The sequence below is a fragment of the Carettochelys insculpta genome, chromosome 3, assembly GCF_033958435.1.
Source record: "Carettochelys insculpta isolate YL-2023 chromosome 3, ASM3395843v1, whole genome shotgun sequence".
NCBI lineage: Eukaryota > Metazoa > Chordata > Testudines > Carettochelyidae > Carettochelys > Carettochelys insculpta.
This window is the reverse complement of record NC_134139.1, coordinates 152,950,811-152,975,777: the sequence shown is the minus strand read 5'-3', so window position 1 is coordinate 152,975,777 and position 24,967 is coordinate 152,950,811. Positions and strand designations below refer to the sequence as shown.

Here is a 24,967-nt window from a genome sequence, read left to right as displayed (position 1 = left end):
ACAGGCCACTTCCTCTGGAAATGACATGCTAATACAGGGAGCGAAATATGCTAATGAGGCATGGATGCAAATTCCCTGTGCCTCATTAGCATAATGTCACATGATTTGGAGTCCAGAAGACAGTTCTTTCAGACTCCAAACCGCCATATAGAAGTACGGCCACAGGGGGCTTCCGGAAGGAAGTCCTTCTTCTGGAGGCCCCTTCTTTTGGAGGCCCCTGAAAATTTTTGGGAAGATGGGGCCTCTGGAAGGAGGACTTCCTTCCAGAAGCCCCCTGGGGCTGCGCTTCTACACGGTGTTTTGGAGTCTGGAAAAATGGTCTTCCGGACTCCAAATCACGTGATGTTATGCTAATGAGGCATGGGCAATTTGCATCCATGCCTCATTAGCATCTTTCGCTCCCTGTATTAGCATGCCACTTCTGAAGGAAGTGGCCTGTGTAGAAATGGCCTAAGAGACCCCTGAGGGAGGGGCGGGGGGTGATAAGAGTGTTACTGTTGCTGGGCAGATTTACCACTCCACCCAGCAGTTTCTGGAGTTGGGTCCAGTAGGTTGGGGTCAGACTTCATGAGCAAGCAGGCAGGGCAGAAAATTCTCTAAGGCCTGTGTGCTTCGGGAAGCTGAGACACAACAGAGAGCAGAGCGTTCCTCACCGTGCAGCACTTTGCAGCAGGTTGTTAACCCTCTGCCAGGGATCAGGAGCAATGCTACTTAGGAGCAAGGAGAACCTGGGAGGGAAGATACTGTCTTCTGTGTTGACTGTCTGAATGCTGTTTTGACTTTAGGCAAATTGTTTAGCTACTTTTCTCCATATGATTTTTAAGCTCCTCGGTAAATTAAGTATGGGGAAAGAATACGTTCTACTTTGTTATTCTCAGGTTTGTGTGTGTGTGTGTGTGTATTCTTGTAATAGGTTTTCTTTAAGCCTGTTCACTTGTGTGTCAACTGACTAGTACAATCAGTGAGCAGCTGCCTAGCAGTGATTCACAGCAGAGGAAGAGGCTTCCTGGACTTCAGCTAAGGATGCCCTACAAGCAAGTGGAGAGATGGATCAGACTCAGCATATGAGGCAGATCTGATGATCAGAGGCACAAACTGAGGCTTGGTGAACTAAATCTAAGCTTTTGGAACCTCTGTCCTTTCTCACTGAGGTTGTGTGGACTGAACTGTTCAAATTTTACTTTTAGGTTTCTTTTTTTTTTACTTATGTTTACTCTAACTGTGGACATTATCTCTGGGTTATAAAATAGCTGTGTTCAATTTAAAGAATTAGATTATTTGTTCTTCATAAGATTTTATAAAGTTATTTAATTAAATTAATTTCTTTAGATTCTACTGGAACTTCAATGTAGGGAGGCTGACACTGGGCAATCCTTGCTAAAATTCCTTACAGACTTAATTCTGGGTCTCCAGTACTGCATGGCTGTGGGACTGGGGTATTTTTAGGCACTGGAGAAGGGCAGTGAAGTCTAGCCCACCCAAGGTTATATCTTCATCAACTATAAAAAAGTGTTTGGCGGCATAGAGCTCAGGCCAGTGTTGAAAGCTACTGCAGAACAGGGCATTATCACACACTATGGCTACGTCTACACGTGAAGCCAACATCGAAATAGCTTATTTCGATGTAGCAACATCGAAATCGTCTACACGTCCTCCAGGGCTGGCAACGTCGATGTTCAACTCCGACGTTGCGCGGCACCACATCGAAATAGGCGCTGCGAGGGTACGTCTACACGCCAAAGTAGCACACATCGAAATAAGGGTGCCAGGCACAGCTGCAGACAGGGTCACAGGGCGGACTCAACAGCAAGCCGCTCCCTTAAAGGGCCCCTCCCAGACACAGTTGCACTAAACAACACAAGATACACAGAGCCGACAACTGGTTGCAGACCCTGTGCCTGCAGCATGGATCCCCAGCTGCCGCAGCAGCAGCCAGAAGCCCTGGGCTAAGGGCTGCTGCCCACCGTGACCATAGAGCCCCGCAGGGGCTGGAGAGAGAGCATCTCTCAACCCCCCAGCTGATGGCCGCCATGGAGGACCCGGCAATTTCGACGTTGCGGGACGCGGATTGTCTACACGGTCCCTACTTCGACGTTCAACGTCGAAGTAGGGCGCTATTCCGATCCCCTCATGAGGTTAGCAACTTTGACGTCTCGCCGCCTAACGTCGAAGTTAACTTCGAAATAGCGCCCGATGCGTGTAGCTGCAACGGGCGCTATTTTGAAGTTAGTGCCGCTACTTCGAAGTAGCGTGCACGTGTAGACACAGCTTATATCAGACTTAAAGGAACCAAATTCTGACAGCACTACAAATATAGTTGTATTTGATTCTCCTCTTCAAATCCCTGTTAAGAAAGGTGTGAAACATGGAGACATGTTTTTGCCAAATCTCTTCCCAGGCTGCCTCAAAATGGCTGTGAGGTGGATGAACTGGAAGGGTGGAATTAACGTTAATGGAGAACAGTTTAACCATCTCAGATTCACAGACTGCTGAAAATAATACCAAACTACAGAAAATGCTGTAAGAACTCAACGGAGCAAGCAGCCAAATTGGAATGAAAATTAACCACTCCAAAATGAAATGTATGTGCTCTGATACTTTGCAAAATCCCAAATAATGACCAGGAGAGAATAAACAGAAGAAGTTGAGCAATATGTCTGTTTGGGCCAAGAAGTTAACATGTGCCGTGATCAGGAAGGGAAACTCTTACAAAGAAAGAAACATACTCAATTCTATCAAAGATCTCCTCCCAGGAAAAGTCAACAAGGCTACACGTGCCAGCCTCTTCAACTCAATAGCACTGCCGGCAGTGTTTTATGTCAGTGAAATGTGTGCTGAACAAAACAGAGGAGCAGCAGCTGTGTGTCATGGAGAGGTCAACTGAAACAGAATTCTGAGTTTTCCATTTCAATTTGTGACCAAGTCCCGGTACAGGGATAAGACAGCAGAGTGGAGTGTAGGACATCATTGTTGAGAACTTGGACAGTAATATGTAATGGGCCGGGCATATAGCAAGGCTCACTGACTGATGAACTGCAGCTGTTGTCCAGAAGTAACTAAGAGGACTGAAATGACTAGTTGGCTGACCTCCAGAAAGATGGGAAGATTTTATCAAGAAAAGACGTGGCCACACATGGAGAAGGAAGGCCAGGATAGGAAAAGAATGGAAGAGGTGTTGTGATCAGCGTAATCTAATCAGCTGAAGGACTGACTGATCAAGCCAACCATTGCACTAAGAACGTAGCTTCAGGAAGGGAAAAGCAAGGGTTAATATGAAGAAAAACTTCCTGAAAATGAAATTGCTTGGGACATGGAAGAGTTTCTCAAAGGAATTGATAGGAGCCCCATTCTTTAGGGCAGTTAAAATTAATGGGAGATAAAACACTAAAAATGTTTTGTAGGGAGCAATACATTGTTAGGGAGTTGGACTTGCTGATTTAATGTCTTTTCCCATCTTTAATATCTGTGATTATACGAAATAGAGAAGGAATGCAGATGGGTATTTTGATTAAATTATAATCTGGTTAATTATACTCTGCCTATCTAAAATCATCTGTCACTTTAATTAGGTAAGGTAAACTTGTTCATTATCAGTCCTAAATCTGTTTTCTCTTAAATCCTTTCCTGATCTAAAAGCATGATGTTGTGTTGCTAGGGCAATCAATAAATGATGTGCCTGCATATTTGCAATACGCCGGCCAAGCTGTTCTATGTGCTGTATACTGCTAATGGCCTAGTTGATGAGAGAGCTGGATAGTCACTATGACATGAATTCAGTGAAATACATACGCAGCAGAATAGGGAAGGAACATGAGTAATTCAGGGTGGGGAAGAGACATTAGGTGTAGTTTCCTCACACCTGGTGTTCAGGAAAAAGCTAATAGACAATTGTCCCTATCTTGCTCCTCAGCGAGGTGTTACATTTACAAGGGTTGATGCCAAGCACTTTTCATCTGTGTTCCTGGTTTCATGCTGAGAAGCGAATCATTTGATATTTCAGTGGACTGCTATAAGGGGCAGGCGTATATTTTCTGGTGCTTTTGTGTCAGATATTGGGGAGATGAACTGCCTCTTTGAGAAGCTGACAAGCCCTGATTCATAAGTGTGGGGAGACATAGCCTGCCAGAAGCTTCTTCCCATCCAGTAGCCTTAACTGCAGATGTTTTACTTGGTGACCTTTTCCTTAAAATACATAGGCATGTGGCCTATATATGGACAAGGCATCCTCTGTCTCCATAGTGATTCTGCGCTTAGCATAGTTGATGCACTTCAATTATGCAGTCTGCTCAGTGGAATATCATTGTCATCTGATGACCTCTTTATTTCAGTCAGGTTTGAGGGAAGCCTCCAAGGCCTCAAACACTTCTACAGCAGGGCTGACTTTTTGACTACCAAATAGAGCTGCTTGAAAACTGCCATACTTTACGGGAGAAATTAGGAGATTTCAACCATTGGTTTCATCCTGAATCGGGACACAAACAATGAAATCCTGAATTTTTTCAAATAACAAAATAATCCAAAAATATTTCTTATAATTTAAATGATAAGCTAACATAAAAGTAGACATGTAACTGTGATGCTAGCAGACAAAGTCATGGTTGTGTATATTCAGGTCAAAGCACTGGTGTATTAGTATAGATCAAATAAATGGTTAGCTGTACAAGAGAGTTTAAACTTCATGAAATCTTCATGCTCATCATTGATTATGACCTCAAGCAATGTGAGAATAATCAATATGGCTTAAGGTGGAATCATTCAAAATTATTCAATCTAGATTCACTGATGACAGTACTTGCTTACATGAAAATGCTGAAGGACTTCAAGTATGCACAAATGAAGTAAAAGCAGTGATGCAGAAGGTAGGACTGTGATTTAATGTAAATAAATGTAAAACCATGGTAATTGGAGATATGGATTTAAACATCAAAATTGATGATGAAGAACTAGAGAGGGTAGATCATTTAAAGTATCTTGGAGGCACAATAAGCCAAGATTTTATATGCGCTGAAGAAATAATAAGGATCAGCAGAGTGAATGCAGCCTTTGTTAAACTTAGGAACACATGGAAACTTATAGTATACCTTTACACACAAAATTAAGCATCTATTCAGCCATTGTAAAAGCCATAGCCACTTGCAGCAGTGAAACCTGGTAACTTAAAAAAACAGATGTTAATAAGTTAGATGTGTTTCTGCATAAGTGCTTGTGAAAAATATTAGGCATAAGCTATGAGGAAAGAAAATGCACAATGAAGTCAGAAAAATGGCTAAAGGAAGGTCTCTATCACAAAACATTTGTAGAAGACATCAATGGCTAGTCCATGTGTTATGAATGGATCATAGTTGACTACTGATTATGGCTATGTCTACACTAGCCAAAAACTTCGAAATGGCCATGCAAATAGCCATTTTGAAGTTTACTAATGAAGTGCTGAAATACATATTCAGCGCCTCATTAGCATGCGGGCAGCCGCGGCACTTCAAAATTGACGCGGCCGGCTGCCACGCATCTCGTCCAGACGGAGCTCCTTTTCGAAAGGACCCTGCCTAGTTTGAAGTCCCCTTATTCCTATCTGCTCATAGGAATAAGGGGACTTCGAAGTAGGAGGGGTCCTTTCCAAAAGGAGCCCTGTCTGGACAAGCTGCGCAGCGGCGAGCTGTGTCAACTTCGAAGTGCCGCGGCCGCTTGTATTTCAGCGCTTCATTAGTAAACTTCAAAATGGCCATGCAAATGCAAATGGCCATGCATGGCCATTTTGAAGTTTGAGGCTAGTGTAGACACAGCCTATGACTTTCAGTTGGAAGCCAGAAAATCCAACAAGAGCGGTAGACATGAATGATTTGGAAGTATAAAATTATCAATGGCATACAAAAAATTAATTTGAAATGGATTAGGTCACATGGCAGCTGATAAGCAAGCACGAAGAATATGGCTAGCCAATGTGCTGAAAAACACTGGATTGACTAAGGTCTAAGGTAAGGTTCCTGTTATAGTGTAATAAAAAACATTTACAGCGTGTATACCCTGGAACTAAAAAGCCAGGAAAGAAATCTTGGTTACGTCTACACTAGCCCCTTCTTTTTGAAAGGGGAATGGTAATGAGCGAGGTTGGAAGATGCTAATGAGGTGTTGCCATGAATATGCAGTGCCTCAGTAGCATAATGGCGGCTGTGGCAATTCAAAAGTGCTGCTTTCGAATTACGCGCCACCCATGTAGACAGGGTCCTTTTGAAAGCACCCCCTGGACTTTGAAAGCCCCTTCTTCCTATTTGGTTTTAGGAATAAGGGGCTTTTGAAGACTGGGGTGGGGGTCCTTTCGAAAGGATCCCCATCTAGATGGGTGGCATGCAATTTGAAAGTGACACTTTTGAATTGCTGCAGCTGCCATTATGCAAATGAGGTGCTGCATATTCATGGCAGCACCTCATTAGCATCTTCCAACCTCGCTCATTACCGTGCCCCTTTTGAAAAGAAGGGGCTAGTGTAGACGTTGCCCTTGTGAAACATTAATGAAGAATGTAAGAACTTCAACAAAAAAAACTAATTTCAAAGCAAGTGGCCATCCAATATGACAACTGGAAATCAAAAGACAAAGTGCATTTCTCAGTCGTCCTAGCCAAAGAGAAAAACAATTTTGTTAGAGACTGTCAGCTTGTCTGCTGTCAGAAGATGATGTAAGAATGGATTCAAAGAAAGATCTCAGAACTGTTTGAACTCTTACAGTGAAATGGACCAGATGCAAAGTAGAGATTATCACGGCCTGAATTACAAACTGTGATTCACCTGCTTATACATTTTACTTGCTTTACCCTTTCAATAACTAATTCTTTTCCTTGGTAAATGAAGTAAAAATTTATTATCTGTAAAACCAGTGTCTTCTCTGGTGTAAGATCTAGCGTGTCAATTAATCTGGGATAACTGACTGGTCTCTTGGGACTGGGAGAAACCCAATGTGTTGGGATTTTTTGGTTTAAGCAACTATCATCACAAAGTCCAGATTGGCCAAGTGGCAAGATAGGTTGGAAAGTCTAAGGGAAATGTCTGTGACTTCTTGGAAAAAAAAAACAGCAGAGATGTGGCACTTTAAAGACTAACAAAATTATTTATTCAGTGATGAGCTTTCATGGGGCAAACCCAGCTCACCACCGAATAAATCATTTTGTTAGTCTTTAAAGTGCTACATTTCTGCTGTTCTGTTTTGTTGGAGTACAGACTAACACAGCTACCTCTTTATGACTTTTTGGTAAGACTGATATAGTGATCCAGGAGTTCACATTTGTTACTAGCTTGGTGAAATCTATTTATAGAACATACCACACATTTGGGGTGTCTTCCCTTGTTGTCTGATGGTCCACTCTGAAGTTCATATATCCAATTGTGGGCCACTCCAGACGGCATGACAGAAAGATTTCAATAATTTCCAGAAAAAGAATTCACATTATCAAGAAGTTCCTGCAAAATTTTTGTGTGGTTGTTCAAAATTGTTCAAGAGACAGCAATGCCACCAGCTCTAATGCCAAGTACACATAACACCTGCCTATCCATTTCAGGTACTTATATGACTGTATTAACAAAGTATCATAGTACCTCACAATTTTTACTGTATTTATCCTGAGAGTCCCTGTCAGATTGGGAAGTACTATTATCTCCCTTTTATGGAAGGAGAGCTGACTTGCCCCACACTGCACAGGAAGCCTGTGGCTGAACTGAAAGGTCTTCCTAGTAAACAAAAGCTAGAGTCTAACCACTGGGCTATCCTCCCTTATTGGATTTCATTATCGTTTATAATGTGACATTTCAAAATGCTAGAGTAATTTAAGCAAAGTTGTCTCAGACACATAAGCCCATTGAAGGCAGTCTAAACTGATGTTTGTTGCACAGTTCTGATAACTTGGAGGATTAAAGCTATTCTCAAATGTTGTCCTAGCATCATTTATTTTTACATATTTTATATGCCTCACATGATACTTAGATCTTATACATTTATCACTCTTACATATGCATCTTTTCTTGGCACCATTTAACAGATACTACAAAGAATGGGATAAATAGAGAGCAGTCTTTTGTTGTGAGTTTATCTGGTCCCCTTTGATCTTGTGACCTCCTAAGGGTGCCCAAATGCTTGTGGGAAGGGGAGGCGAGCCCAAAGACAAAGTGCTCCTTCTCCCTTCAGAAGCTGGCTGCTCTCACAGGGTAGGTTGACACAGCAAAGTTATTTTGAAATAGCAGCCACTGTTTCAAAATAACCATGCAAGCATTTACATAACTCAACCACTGTTTCAAAATATTTTCAAAATAGCAGATGCCTTATTTCAAAACTGATAAATCTCATTGCATGAGGAACAGCACCTATTTCAAAATAACTGTAGCGTGTCCAATGACTATTTCAAAATAGGCTCTCTTGTGTGTAGATGCGCTATTTTGAAATAGCTGAGGGCTATTTCAAAGCACATTTTGTGTGTAGCTGTGCTATTTTGAAACAAGGTTTTTTTGGAGTAGCTCTTCCCAAATAATGCTGCTATGTAGACATAGCCACAGCGAGCCAGCTGCCCTCTTTTTTGGCTCCACAGACATCCCTGGTGGGCAGAAGATGTAATTGGAGTCCCTCCCCTGCAGAATCTATTCTGTGGAGAGAAGAAAAAATCTACTGGAGACATGAGTTCTGAGTTTATGTTTCTTTTGTTAAAAAGTGGAGGGGATGTCCCTCCTACTTTTAAAAGTAAGGGGAGCTCATGGCCCTCTGCCTCCTCTTCCTCTAGTTCCAGCAATGGTTTTTCCTCTTCTTTCTCAGTACCTGCCCAGCATAGTACAGGGAAGTTCACCTGTACATTCTATTGATATCTGGTGCTTATTTTTTGCTGTTGCCATTCAGATGGTTGTATGAACTCCTTGTAATGACCACTGACACCATCTCCTCCATTACTGTTCCATCACTGGACTTGATTTTCTTAGTAAAATCTTGCAGGCAGGAGCCCCTGTCTGAGCACTTTATGAACGAGAGCCTACTGTGTGGAAAGATGGACTTAACATTTGCAGCTAGGATCCTGGTTTCGGTAACATTTTGGTCAGATAAACTTGAAATTCTGTGATAGATTAAGAAAATAAGTAACACAAATAGTACAGCATTCCTGGTAGACACCCTGTTCTAGGGGCACTTTGAAGCCATCCAGCCACATGAAAAATTACAAAAAAAGTTCACATTTCAAAAAATTCCAATATGTATGGCTAGCTCTACTATTGATTCCTCCTGATACCGTGCTGTTTATCCTCTCTTTTCTGTCTTCTTCCTCCTCTTCATTAATATGTAATAGGATGGGTAGAAGGATTGTAAGTTAACACTGACACCAGTAATCTTTCTCCCACCAAATCTGCTCTTTAGCTGATAATGCCTTTAATCTGTCATTTTTTTTTAGTTTCTACTTTGCATACAAGCTGTTAACAGCTATGTCTAGAAATGGGCTCATCTATCTTTGCTCTTCTGATCAGGCTTGACCTGGGTAAGTGTTTTTTGAAAGCACTTCAGAATTTAACCAAAGTTCAGACTCTGAAGTAATACCAGGAAACACACATTGAACTGAGAAGAATGTAAATGGCAGCAAAGGAGCCTTTAGTTTTCAGAGTCACACTGAGGGAAAGTAAATTAGCTTTAAACCATAACTAATTCAAACCATAATTATAAGAACATAAGAACATAAGAATGGCCATACTGGGTCAGACCAAAGGTCCATCAAGCCCAGCATCCCATCTGCCGACGGTGGCCAATGCCAGGTGCCCCAGAGAAGGAGAACAGAAGACAATGATCAAGTGATTTATCTCCTGCCATCCATCTCCTGCCCTTGTTATGAAGGCTAGGGCACCATACTTTATCCCTGGCTAATAGCCATTTATGGACCTAACCTGCAAAAATTTATCAAGCTCTTTTTTAAACCCTAATAGAGTCCTGGCCTTCACAGCCTCCTCGGGCAAGGAGTTCCACAGGTTGACTGTGCGCTGTGTGAAGAAAAATTTCCTTTTATTAGTTTTGAACCTACTACCCATCAATTTCATTTGGTGTCCCCTAGTTCTTGTATTATGGGAAAAGGTAAATAATTTTTCTATATTCACTTTCTCCACACCATTCATGATTTTATATACCTCTATCATATCGCCCCTCAATCGCCTTTTTTCCAAACTGAAAAGTCCCAGTCTCTCTAGCCTCTCCCCATATGGGACCCTTTCCAAGCCCCTAATCATCTTAGTCGCCCTTTTCTGAACCTTTTCTAATGCCAATATATCTTTTTTGAGGTGAGGAGACCACATCTGCACGCAGTACTCGAGATGTGGGCGTACCATAGTTTTATATAGGGGAAGTATGATATCTTTTGTCTTATTATCGATCCCTTTTTTAATAATTCCTAACATCCTATTTGCCTTACTAACTGCCGCTGCACACTGCGTGGATGTCTTCAGAGAACTATCCACTATAACTCCAAGATCCCTTTCCTGATCTGTCGTAGCTAAATTTGACCCCATCATGTAGTACGTGTAATTTGGGTTATTTTTTCCAACATGCATTACCTTACACTTACCCACTGTTTGTACTGTGCGGGATGCTTTAATATGCTGAAATACAGCCCATCTTCTCGGGTCAGCAAGGATTTATAGCAAAGATAGGCTAAAACAAGAGAGTCAGACTGAGCCATGATGTAGTCCCAGTGACTGACTTGCAGCAGCTAGAGCCCCGGGACTTTCAAATCACTACCAGAGCACTGCTCTTTGAACTCCAAGCAGCTTTCTGTGGTAGTTGAAGGTGAGGGGAGCCAGAGTAGCACACTCCAGGTGGTGCTGAAGGCTGGCTGCCCCAGCCCTGCCCCTTCCGCCTGAGCGCTCCCCCACTCCTTCTGGGAGCACAGAACTGCCCCCCTCCCACCTTGCTCAGGGGCCGCGCAGTTCTGTTGACCCCCTGTCACCCCCACTGACCTTGGAATTAGAGCCATACACTCTAGAACGGAATATGTCCTAATGTGCATCTATGAAGCTTGGAATGAATTTTTTTATCTTAATTGTACACGAGAGACCACCCCAGGGTTACACTGATATGTATTTTATTAAATGTCACTATAAGATTAATGGAAAAAGGTGAACTAGCTTTCAAGGACACTCACACACATTCATACATTTATGCAGATGAACTCATGCAGGTGAAGAGTTATACACAGGCTGTGGAGAAAGCCAAGGCATAATGGTCCAGTGTGTCTGGCTGCCATCATGAATCCAGGGAGGTGAGCTGATTGTATGACCCCCCCTTGTCAGCTCGCTCTCTTTCTTGTCAGTGTAGTAATCAGGAGCAGTCAGAGCCCTGGGCCTCCTACTGCCTCCCCACCCACCTGAAACAAACTCCTGCAGAGAGGTAATGACAAGAAGCAGAAAGAAGTCCTAGCGTTGCATCCATCTTTTATATGTTGCATGATCATCAGTTATTACCACTTACTCAGGACTCTGTATAACTATGAGTCATCAGCTAACAGCTTTGATCTTCTCTGGATGGGGCCTCTTTCTCTTTCTTGGATGGATTCTTTTGCAGGGCTCAGCTCCTATTATTCTCTGGGCAGCCAGGTGCTGCTGGCAGCTGGTTGTCCAGACAGGCTGACTTCAGGGACTGATTCCATTGCACACACACCCACATTCATACTTTCCTCACTCACAAAAAGGAAGCTCACTTCAGCGAAAGAAATCAGCTCATGAAACAAAACACAACCATATAGAACAAAGCTACAGATACAAAACAAAGCTACTGTTACACGTGTAGTACCCAGAGGCACTGAGACCTTATCTCGAGTGAGTGAAGTCTCTGCTCTACAGCCTTGGCTGAGAGCCAGCTGACCTTTAGCTTATGTGGTAGAGGGCAGGGCTTTAGATACTATGCTCGCAGGTTCTACCCCTAGGGCTAGCAACCCGGGTCTGTAGACGTTACACCAGCTTACAGAAAGTTACAAGACCTGAAACCTGTGATAACTGAAAGTTACAGAACTTACATCTCCATTGTACTGGAATGAATGGAGGCTTTATACAACAAACTTCTTGTGTGGGGCTGATGACACAGTTATAAAAGACTTGTCTGAACGGATCGCTGGCCTGCTTACATAAATTTCATTTTTGCTGAGATTACAAGTTGAGTTGATAGAGGTAACTATGCTGAAGTAACATACTTAGACTTTTGTGAGGCACTTCACTTAGTACCACCATGTGACTCTCTGATTAAAAACTCAGCAGAGTGCAACATCAATAAAACACACATTAAAGGGATTAAGAACTGGTTAACGGAAGGTCTCAGAAATATTTGTTGATGGAGAATCAGCATCAAATGGAGGTGTTTTTAATGGGGTTCCACAGGGATTGGTACTAGGCCAGCTCTTTATGAACAAATATGAACATTTTTATGAACTATCTGGAAGTAAATATAAAATCATTGCTGATAAAATTTCCCCAATGTCATAATGGTGGAATGATAAATAATGGTGAGGACGGGGCAGCTATACAGAGCAATTAGAATACCTTAGTAAACTGGGCCTACTCCAACAAAAAGCATTTTAATACAGCCAAGAGCAGAGAACAAAATAATGTGGGACACAGTTACAGAATGAGGGAATGGATCCTGGAAAGCAGTGACTCTGGAAAGAATTTAGAATAATAGAGAACAATTAATTGAACATGAGTTGCTGGTGTGGTGTTGTGTCTAAAAACGCTAATGAGATCCTTGGAGCTATAAGCAGAGAAGTAGTGACACGGTTTTACTTCTGTATACGGCACAGGTGACAGTGATACTGGAGTACTGCATCTAATACTGGGGACCCCATTTCAATAATGAATGTTGAAAAATTGGAGCTGGAAAAAATGCGCTATGGTGAGAGATTTAAAGAGCAAAACTCTAGTATATCAAAAGCAATGACCAGATTTCTTGCAGTTCCCCTCTCGTCACTGTCTTCGTTCTTGGATGGTGTATAAACAAGAGAGGGGGGCTTGGAAAAAGGGTAAACAGATGACAAAATGAGCAGATGATAAAAAATTACTCAAGACAGTGAAGTCCAAAGCTCTCCTTGGAGAGTTAGAAAGGAGCTCACAAAACTGGACAACAAAATAGCAGATGAAATTCAATGCTGATAAACGCCAACTAATATACACTGGAAAGCATAATCCTAACAATACCTACAAAATAATGGGTGTAAATTAGCTGTTACACCTCAAGAAAGAGATTTTGAAACCGTTGTGGACACTCTTCTGAAAGTATCTGCTTGATGTGAAGCAGCTGTCAAAAAAGCAAACAAAATGTGAGGTACCACTAAGAAAGGGATAGATAATAAGACAGAAGATACCATAATGCTACTATAGAGATCCATGACATGGCCACACCTTGAATACTGCATGCAGGTCTGCTAGCCCCATCTCAAAAAGATATATTATCATTGAAAAAAGTAATATTAGGAGATGGAATAGCTTCCGCATGAGATTTTAAAGACTAACACTGTTCAGCTTGCAAAAGAGAAAACTAAGAGAGGATATGATAATAGTCTATAAAATAACAAATTATCTTTTCTTTTAGCCACACTTCTAAAACTCTAATTCAGAATCTGAACATCTCGAATCTCCGTGACTGTAATCTGCTCTTCTTTAGATTGCGCCATCCAATCAATTCAAAATGCAAAGAATAAATTCTTTTCCTGTCTTTTCCTCCAGTTGTTTGATTCTTCCTTTGTGACCTGTTTCAAATAAGAATGGGATCATAAATACATATGCCTGTACAGCCTTCCAGACTAGTGAAGCCCTGTCACTGATAAGACCCTTTACATGTTACTGCAGTTCATATAAAAAAAATAATGCACAGCTCTTGCTCAGACTAACCAAACAAAGGCCAACCAAGCATATCAAATTCTGTTGTTTATCTCAAGTCTGTTTCCACGTGCCCTATCCAAACAGAAATGTGATTGACTCATGGGCATTCTAATCAATCCAAATATAGTGGATTTATAAATAATTGGTTGCACAGCTGCAGTTCTAGCAATGCACAAACACATATGTGATAGGTATTTTGACATGATAGTGCACAGTGATCCCAGGACTAGCTATATTTGGTATTTTAATGCCCTTGTTTTATGTATGAGCATGCTTTTTATTGAATATATGTCAAGCTGCCTTAAATAACCATAGGCAACTGACATTAGTTATTCCAGGTATTACAGGTACTTTTTGTAGCTGGTAAGGCCTATTTCATCTCTGAAGCAACGTCTCGAAGAGTGCCAGTACCCCAGGCCATGTCCAATAGATACATTTCATTATGTTAAATGTGAGGAAGAATTTTTGTCTGTTATAAACAAGAAAATACTTATTTAGGTATGATTAGAGCTGTCAAAAATTTTGCAAGCCCATCTTGCACTTTAGGAGAAGAATGCCATTCTGGTTCAGGAGTTCACCTGACCCACACCAAGACAGCTCTTTGGCTCAGAACCAGTTGGTTGGCACAGGTGTTGTACTGGAAGGAAGACCATGTGCTTAAGGACATGGTGCATGTGCCTACTGCATCTACTGAAATGAGCAGGCCCAAATGCAAAGTGGATCCAGAGCTGGGTTTGGCCCATGGATCAGACTGGGTTACAGCTGCAGCCAAGCTGGAAAAGTGGTCCAAATCTAGCATATGAACTGGTTAGCACAGCAACCACCAGACTGAGGGGAGATGTGGATGCACCCCTCTGAGCTCACCATGCACCCAAGCACCAACGAACGCTGTAATGGACAGGAGATGACTTGTTCTGGGACTTGAATGGGTGTCTGATTGCGTTCAATCAAGTTAGGTAGTAGAAGTTCAAATATTTAGGTGCTCGGTAAATTGAGGTATTTAGGAAGGGAGAAGATTGAGTTCCATAGACGTCCCTGAGTGGTCTCTTATACTAACTGAGATTGTCAGTAGCCAGGTAAAAATCACAGAATTACATCTGAATGCAAGATTTAATGCTGGTGTTCATGGCTTCATCCCAAAAAGTTTGTGAAAGGGCACTAAGGGGGTTGGGCCTAGTCAGAGGCAAGATGTATTCTGCAACGCCGTACCCTGAATTCTACAAATGAGAGAGAGAGCACAAGAAAATGTTCTGTGAAATGGTAGAGATACAGATATGAAATGTATCGGAGGGGTAGCCGTGTTAGTCTGGATCTGTAACAGCAACGAAGGGTCCTGTGGCACCTTATAGACTAACAGAAAAGTTTTGAGCATGAGCTTTCATGAGCACAGACTCACTTCATCAGATGCTGGTCTTGGAAATCTGCAGGGCCAGGTATAAATAAGCCAGAGCAAGGCTGGGGATAACAAGGTTAGCTCAGTCAGCAAGGGTGAGGCTCACTACCAGCAGTTGATCTGGAGGTGTGAACACCAAGGGAGGGGAAGCTGCTTCTGTATTTAGCCAGCCATTCGCAGATATGAAATGGGGGAATGAGGGGTAGGAGTAGCACTTTCCTAAGAACTTCCAGGACTAAACTTCATCCAGTTGGGATACCAAAAAGAGGAAGCAATACAGAGTAGTAATGTCCTTATTACCATTCACAATCAGTGGTTTCTTACTTCACAAGTATTTCCATTGTCTGCAGTAGGACTACTCATGGGGAAAGATAGTATTCAGCTTGAGTAAGAGTTTTCACAATCTGGCCAAATATGGTCAACCCTCTCCTTTCTAGTTTGCTTTGGTCAACTGTAAGATAATTTCATAACGTCCACAGTGGTTTCATAATTGCACCTCATGGTTAATACTTCGTTGAGATAAATGTGGGTAGCTCACCTCTCTGATGTTGCATGATGCTAATTAAAAGCAAACCTGGTTTTATAAAGAGTTCAACCATGCAGTAGTCCATACTCATGGGGGTCAAAGGAGTCCAAGGTTACTGAACTTGTTGTCTATGAGAATAATGTTTTCCAGAACTGGACATCCAAGCTTTGTCTACACTATATTTACTTCTCAGTAGGTGCAAGTCTATCGATGTTTGCACCACAAGAAGATACAAGGTAGAGCTGGCTCAGGCATTTTTACCAGCATTGCTGCTGTCCAAAACCACACAGCAAGTCATTGTCATAGCATGGGCCATGGCTTTAGAACCTTAAATATATTCAAATAAATATTCAAATATTCAAATAAATCATGTGAATAATTTAGCAATACCTTTTGAATGAATTGTGACTTTTTAAAAATAATTAATTCATCTACAGTACTGCACATATTTTATTAAACACATTTAATGATATTTTTTAAGGTTATTCACCCAGCTCTATCTTGAAACTATTCCATATGAAGAAATGGCAGCAACATAAATAGGAATTTCCCACTGGTGGAGATGAGGGGGCTTTGAAAGTATTATTTGACTAGGTTTTGAGGGGGCTTATGTTAGTGTAAAGTACTTGTGTGTGTTCTGCCTGAAGCTTACAGTAAGATTCTAAACCTAGCCAATCACTCTGGAGCCCAGTTAGAGTTTTGAGAATATTCTGTTTTATCTAAGGCCTGGAAATGCTTTCTGTTGTCAGTTGCTGATATTTTACTTAGTGAAGTTTGACCTTTTCTCACAAATGAAACCTGAAGACAACGTAATTTTTAAATCCTAGGGCAATTTACTTTAATGCAACAGTGCATTACATTAACCACACAATAGAAAATAATGTTCTAAATAACAAAGTGTCCCCAGGACGTAATTGTTTAGGAAACAAATTATTTCCTTCAACACAGTCCAGAGAATTTCAAAGCGATCTACTCTGAAATATTCTGTCTCAGTGGGCTTTTCCTCAGAATGTTTAGGTTGCAGCTAATTCAAAACCCAAAACATATTCAGCTGTGTCTTGTCTCTTGATATTAAAAGAAACTTTTATTAGAAAAGACAATAGTGAGCAGACAATTAACTCATTTTCCCATAATAACTTCATAGGGGCAAGTAACATTCAAGATGACTGTGTGTATGGTGTGCAAATGGATGGTTAAACAGGGCTAGAAGGCTAGGAGAAACCATTTTAATCAACGAGGCACTTAAATGATTACCTTTAAAATCCAGTTGACTGAGTAGTTTGCAAGGGGGATCCAGCAGATACAGTGTACTTAGATTTTCAGAAAGTCTTTGAAAAGAACTATCACCAAATGCAATTAATCGGCAGCAGGTTTAAAACAAATAAAAGGAAATATTTCTTTGCATAGTCAGTCTGTGGAAATCTTTGCCAGAGGTTGTGAAAGCAGGCCTATAACAGGTTCAAGAAAGAACTAGATAAATTCATGGAGGTTAGGCCCATCAATGGCTATTAGCCAGGGTGGGCCGAGATGGTGTCCCTAGCCTCCGTTTGTCAGAAGCCCCAGCTTCTGAATGGGTGATAGGGAATGGATCACTAGAGCTGTGTCTACACTGGCCCCTTCCTTTCGGAATGGGAATGGTAATAAGCCAGGTCGGAAGATGCTAATGAGGCGCTTCCATGAATATGCAGCACCTCATTAACATAATTGCAGCCGCGGCGATTCGAAAGTTCTGCTTTTGAATCGTTTACTGCCCGTGTAGACGAGGGCCTTCTGAAAGGACCCCCCCGGACTTCAAAAGCCCCTTGTTCCTAAAACCAAATAGGAATAAGGGGCTTTTGAAGACTGGGGGTTCCTTTCAGAAGGCCCCTGGCTACATGGGTGGCATGTGATTCAAAAGCAGCACTTTTGAATTCCTGTGGCCACCATTATGCTAATAGAGCACTGCATATTCATGACAGCACCTCATTAACATCTTCCGACCTGGCTCATTACCATGCCCCTTCTGAAAGGAAGGGGCTAGTGTAGATGTAGCCTTGATGATTACCTGTTCTGTTCATTCCCTCTGGGACACCTAGCACTAGCCACTGTTATAAGACGGTACTGGGATAAATAGACTTTTAGTCTGACCCAGCATGGCTGGTCTCATATTCTCATATTCCTTATGAAACTGTAAAATTAAAAACCCACCCAAAACAGCTGTGAGAATAAAAACCAGGAAGAGCTGTGACACCTGTCAATTCCAGGAAGCTCTACTGCTTTCTCTCTAAGTGAAACGGACAGAGATTTTACTCTGACAAATGTAACACTGTGGCTATGTCTACACTAGCCCAAATATTCGACATGGCCATGCAAATGGCCGTTTTGAAGATTACTAATAGGTGCTGAAATGCATATTCAGTGCCTCATTGGCATGCCACCAGCCACAGCTCTGTGAAATTGCCGCTTTTCGCTGCCGCGCGGCTCGTCCAAATAAGGGTCCTTTTTGAAAGCACCCCGCCAACTTCGAAATCCCATTATTCCTATCTGCTCATAGGAATAAGGGGATTTCAAAGTTGGTGGGGTCCTTTTGAAAAGGACCCCCCATCTGGAAGAGATGCACGGCAGTGAAAAGCGGCAATTTCGAAGAGCTGCGGCTGGCGGTATGCTAATGAGGTGCTGAATATGCATTTAGCACCTCATTAGTAATCTTCAACATGGCCATTTGCATGGCCATGTCGAAGATTTGGGCTAGTGTAGACAAGGCCTGTGAGATGGACATCACCTCTCCAAGAGACAGTATTTAGGGGGCTGATGGAAGAATTCTCCCATTGTGTCTCTACACTGGAGTGGTGTCTATCTGACCCTGGTACTCAGGTCAGTCAATTTTCAAGTGTAATAAGGAATCGGTTTCACTTGGCCTGTAGCCCCCTGTTGTCCAACATGCTAGTCACTAGTCATGTGGCTATTTGGCTGGTTGAGTGTGGCTAGTTGGCTTGAACAATGAATATATTTTCAGAAGAACTATAGTCGCTGCTGCTTGAGAACTGGATGAACACCATGGCTAGCCTGTTTGCAAAGGCTGGAAACAGTGGTATCAACTCATGCTTATCAGTTGCTTCTGTGATAAAATAATGATTAATTGGGACTTGGACCAAGACAACCAAAATCATTTTTCATAGACCCTTACTACCTGTTTGATAGTTTTAATGACTTCCAGTCATATTGCTCTGAGCCAAACTGAAAATTGTGACTTCCAGATAAAAATCTCTATATAGCTTAATTTAAATGGTGAGTTTGTAACTAACCTATTTGAAGGATTAAACTCCTGGTCTACCATTATTAGTGACAGTAAGAAGAAAAGAATTACTGTTATCTACATATATTGAACACCTTTCCACGCAGAATCTTAAGTTCCCGTAAAGAAGTTTATATTACTTATCATCAGTTCTATTGTATAATGCTGTAAGCGCACACATGATTTCATACATAAATAAACATGACAGGCTACTGCTCTAAGGAGCTTAGAATATTAATTAGCCTCATCATAGCGGGCAAAAGGGAGTTGCATAAGAATAAGAATTATACTAATGTAATACATGAGCTACATTTGGAGATACACACATACACATCTCACAGAACTGGAAGGGAGCTCGGGAGGTCATTGAGTCCAGTCCCTTGCCCGCTGTGATGCATGCATCTTTTACTTCCTTTTCTAATCTATTTTACATCTGGGGAAAATGAGGCAAAAAAGTTAAATTGCCACATAGTAGGGATAGAATCCCAGTCTACTGGCACCTACTTTTATGCTGTAAGCAATACACCAAATTATTCTCTACAGGCTCTGGAACAGTAGAACGCATAGGCTGAGTCTACACTACAGCTCTCTTTCGAAAGGACGGCTTTCGAAACTGAATGTCAAAGGCCGGCCTTTCGAAACAGAGCATCCACACAGGCAAATGGGGACCGAAGGTTCGACCCATCCTTTCGAATAGCCCCCACCACACATTTGAAAGAGAGCGCCCACACATCCCAGGGTGCTCTTTCCAAAGTACAGGGGCAGGAAGTGCCATGGACAGGGTAGCATGGTGGATGAGCCCTTCTGTGGCCACAACCTGCCGTCCTTTTAAAGGGCCCCCCCAAGCCCAGGCCTCGGCTTGCACATGCTGAGGGCCAGCTACCCGTCTCCAGGCACGCAGACCAACAGAGACCTGAGGAGGCACCCCAGGCCCTCATGGAACCCGAGCAGCTCCCCCCCCTCCCCCTCCAGGCTGAGGCCAGCCCACTGGTGCGGTCCTGGCCACCATGCACCAGTGGGTCCAGGTGGCCACCCTACTAGCCACCCTCCTGGAGGCCATCCTCAGGGTGTGACATCCCCACTTGGTCCCCTGGGTCACCCACCGCTTGTGGGGCTTCCCTGTTAGCAGTGACTGGTGGGAGCAGCTGGTGCTGGAGAACTGAGGCAGTGACCGGTGGCTATAGAACTTCAGGATAACCAAGAGGACATTCCTGGAGCTGCGCCACTGGCTTGCCCCAGCCTTCCAGCACCATGACACCCGCCTGAGGCTGGCACTCCTGCTCCAGAAAAGGGTGGCCATCACCTTCTGGAAACTGGTCACCATGGACAGTTACCGCTCCATCAGCCACCAGTACAGGGTGGGCATGGCCGCCATCGGGGCAATCCTCAATGAGGGAAGCCATGCCCATGTCACACCCCTCCCACATGCATGGGCCAGGGGGCACCCTGGCAAGGGGCACTGTGAGAGACTGGGGGGTGTGGACCCCTCCAGGGACAGGACAGAGGTGGGGATGGGGGCAGCAAATAGGGCCCCAAGGAGGACTGCTCTGCAGGGGGCAGGGACAGGGGGCACACTGCACCCCACTCCACACTCATGAGCACGTACCCCCACACACCCTGCAGGTTGACCGGGCCATCAACAGAGTCCTCCTGCGGCAGCTGATCTGCATCAGGGACCTGAATGATGCCATTTGGGGATTTGACCAGTTGGGCTTCCCAAACTGTTTGGGTCTCTGGACAGCATGCACAGCACCCTCTGGGCACTGGAGCACACAGCGGCGTGGCCCACAAAAACAACAAGGGCCATCACTCTGTGGTCCTTCAGGCAGTCGGCAACACCAAGGCTCGTTTCCAGGACATCTCCGTGGGCTAGTCCGGCTGCGCTCATGATGCCAGAGTGTTCCGGAACTTGGGGCTGGACTGCCGCATGGCTGAAGGGAACTTCATCCCCTGGTGGGAGCTCCTCATCGGGGACACCACAATGCCACCTTGCATTTTGGGGGATGCAGCCTAGCCCCTGCAGGCCTGGCTGATGAGGCCATACATGGGACACATGCAGCCTATCCAGGATGCTTTTAATGAGCGGCTGAACCAGGCCCACAATACAGTTGAGTGGGCATATAGCCATTTGAAGGTGCACTTCCAATGCCTCCTCACCAGGCTGGAGGTGAGCCTCCGCAGCGTGGTGGCCAGGGCCTGCTCCACCCTGCACAACTTGGTGGAGGCACAGCACAAGCCATTTGTGCATGGGTGGGCCATCGAGGCGGGGCACGAGTACGAGCAGCCTCCTGCCATCCCATGCCGACAGGCTCAGCAGGACAGGGTGCGGGTATGGGATACCCTGCACCACGTCTTCGAATGGGGATTGCAGTAACACCCCACACCCCCACTGCACACCCATCCCACCCCAATACATGCACACAGGACTCGGGTTAAACCAAACAAAAAACTCTCTAATTTTACCTGACAGTGGTCTGTGCCTGTGCCAACTGGAGGGAACTATATATGGGGAGGAGTGCAGGGGTGCAGGACTGCAAAGGGGGCAGCTGAGGAGGGGAACTATATACAAGGGTATTGTGGCCCCGGGCGGGCACCTTCCAAGCCCTGGGAGGGCTGAGGGTTTGGGTGCAGGGCTCTACCTGTTGACCAGGGTCAAGGGCTGGGATCCCCATTGCCTATGCCCACCCCTTCCCCCACTTGTCCGGGGGCCCCTTAACAGCTGGGCCAGGGCTGGTGGCACAGGAAAGTATGGGTGCAGCTGGGGCAGGACCCCTGCGGGCTCCCTCGGGTTAGCACAGGGGGAGTGGGGAGTGGGGGTGCAGCCCCCCTCCTGGCCAGCCCTGGCTAGCAACATATGGGCCAGCTGTATGAGGCTGGCCAGGAGCAGGTGGGTTGAGATCAGGGCAGTGAGGTTGGGCTTATGGGGGAGACGCTCACTGCAAGAGGTGGGGTGGGAGGGAGGACTGGTGGGGGAGCTCGGGGGGGGAGGCAGGAGGGTGGCTGGGGGATGGGGGACAGTGTGGTGGGAGTTGGGGGGGGTGGGAGCACCTTGCAAAGGGGTGGCAGCTGGGGCCAGGTGCCCCACCATGGCTTGGGCCAGGGCGTCTAGATTTGCTGCAACTGAGCCCCAGACCTGCCACTCCATGGCGAGCCACTCCCGCAGCATACCAGTAAGGTCCAACAGGGCCGCTTGTGGCCAGTGTCCCCCGCCTCCTCCTCCCAGCTCTGGTGGCACTGGCAGATGGCCCAGTGGTGGCCCCACGCAGTCCCCGCTAGGGTTTTGGGCCTCTCCCCCTTGCCCTCAGTGGTGGGGCTGGTCTGGCTTCAGGAGCTGTGGAGACAGACGGGGAGGGGGAATGGGCCACTAGTCCCAGACGCAGGACCCCACATCTCTGCCCACTCCCCCATGTCCTGGGAATCCTATGGTGCCCATGTCCCAGGGTTTCTTGCATGGGTGCCAAGGGCATGGGCTCCCCACCACTGTCCCCCAGTTTCTCCATGGCTGGCTGGCCCATGGTGCTGTCCTGGCCATGTGGTGCTGAGTGCCGTGCGTTGGCCACCCAGGGCCTGGGAAGCGGAGCCGTCCAGGGTCCACGTGCACCAGGGCTGGCGGCCTTGTTGGAGGCCTGTGGCCATCCTGGGCAGGACCCAACATCCCTTCCCCAGGTCCTGGGGCAGCTGGCGTGCATGCAACCTACCTGTGGGTCCCTCTGGGAAGTTGGGCAAGGCCTGGGCAGATGGGGCCTGGCTGGACGGCCTGGATGGGACATCGATGACGAAGGCCCCCCTCACTCTAGTCATTGCTGGTGGGGTCGAGTCGCTCTGCTGTTAATGGGCACCTGGTGCTGGCTACCGGGCCCAGGTGCTTCTCACCCTCCATCACCATCTCCGACTTGGTGTTGGCCTCGGCTGTGTCCAGCATGACAACTGGGGGTCCAGCCTCCTTTGGCCCCAGGAGGCGGTGGAGCTCCTTATAGTAGGGGCAGCTTGTGGGAGCTGTCCCTGACTGCCCCGCTGCATTCCAGGCCTTGCAATATCCCTGGCAGAGCTCCTCCACCTTCGATCAGACCTGGTCTGGGATGCAGTTGGGGTGGCCCCGGCCAGTCAGGTGCTTTGACAGCCACTCAAAGACCACGGCATTGCAGTGCTGGACCCCTGTTTGGTGGAGGACCTCTTCATCCTCCCATAGGGAGAGAAGGTCCTGGAGCTTGGCCTCCATTCAGGAGGGGACCCAGCACTTTGGGGCCTGGCTCGCCTCCTGGGAGGGCTCACTGCTATCCTTGGGAGGGGTTTGGGGTGGGCAGGGGTCTGGGTGGCTGGCCATGGGGCCAGGAAAGGCAAGGGGCTGGCTGGGCATCATAGGAGCCAGCGAGCTAGAGAGCAGTGTGGACTCCCTGCTGCCTGCATGCTCTCAGCTTCCTGCCTAAGGCTTGTGAGAACATGCACCTTTAAATGCAGCCAGACGCTGGGGCCACAGAGCTCTACTCATGCCAAGAGCTGCGCCGCTGCCTGCCAGCTGATTGCCACCATGGTGGACTCCCTATTTCAAAATAGCCATCCGTGGAGCATCTACACTTGCTCTCTCTTGAAATAATCTTTCGAAGTGGGCTGCTCTTCCCACTGTGAGAACAGAGAACCAACTTCGACGGAACTCCCCCCGTTCTTTCGATGTTACTTTCAAAAGATTGCAGGGTGCGTGTAGACGCTCCGCAGGTTATTTCAAAAGAAGGCCATCTTCCGACCTCAGTTTTGAATGTACTTGCTAGTGTAGATACGGCCAGAATGTCTGAAAAATAGGTAATTTGAATCGTTTGTTGGTATGCTCTACTTCGATAGTGACTTAAATTGAATTTCATTTTATACATATCTTGACAGAGAAATTACAGCTGGACCTAATTTGAAATGGCAGTTGAAAAACCAGGAGAAAGGGGGTTTATGCTGGAAATGCTAACAGAACCAGAACAACGGTATTGCTCGTGGGTGCCACTGCATTAGATTATAGAACCTGTCAGGTCTGATACAGAATTGCCTTCCTTCCAAACTCCCAAAGTAAATTTCTTACTCAGCTATGAATTTCTCATATTTGCTAGGTATCTCTCAGGGCATATTTTGGAAGCTGTAATTAAGCTAGGTGAAGGCATTCTTTGCATCTGATCAATCATACCAATCAAGGAGAGGTTCTACCTAATCTACCACCCCATTCCTAGGGCCCTTCTCCTATTGCAAGGTAATTTGGACAGTGATTCCAAATTAAGGACCACCTTCTCCTCTAATTGCTACATTGACGCCATAATGAGGTGGTGCATGGTCTATATTCTCCGATAAGATAACTAGAGGTCTATCTATAATGTGTCTGGAAGGACTGACCTTAGAGTTTGCAGGATCTTTCAACTCCATTCCCACTTATTATGGTGCCCTCTCCTATCACAGCGTACCTGTCACATCTTTCGCAGACCATGATGCATCCTTTCAACTCTTCATCACGCTCAGTGACAACCACTGACCCTCCTTTGCCAAAAACACTTGAAAATGACTGGAGAAAAAGCTGCAGCAAGGAAATACATGTATGAACATGAAAGGGGAGATGAGAGCATGAGGTTATGTGTACTGCTTCTAGCAAGAATACAAGCAGAAGGGTACAGGGAAAAGTTCGCAGCAGAAGCTCTACAATGAAGGAGAGAAAAATGCTGTTTTATAGACAATATTGTTTTCTTTATTCTAATAAAGTTCTTCATTCTCTTTTCCATTGTTGTGCCACAAAGAAAACTGGCAGAGAGAGCAACTGAACTGAAAATGAGATGAGAGAACAATTAGATTTGAGAGGGTGGCTGGCAACTACTGTGGCTGTGTCCAGGGTTCTCAACCTGTCAGGCCTTAAACTTCCAGATAGATCAAATATGGCTAA

At 45.0% G+C, this 24,967-nt stretch overlaps 1 protein-coding gene across 3 annotated transcripts in view; it reads right to left on the bottom strand.

The window, feature by feature from the left end:
• Positions 1-24,967, bottom strand: part of OGFRL1 (opioid growth factor receptor like 1) — a 130,810-nt gene that overhangs the window by 49,738 nt on the left and 56,105 nt on the right. The gene's annotated exons all lie outside the window — the stretch shown is intronic.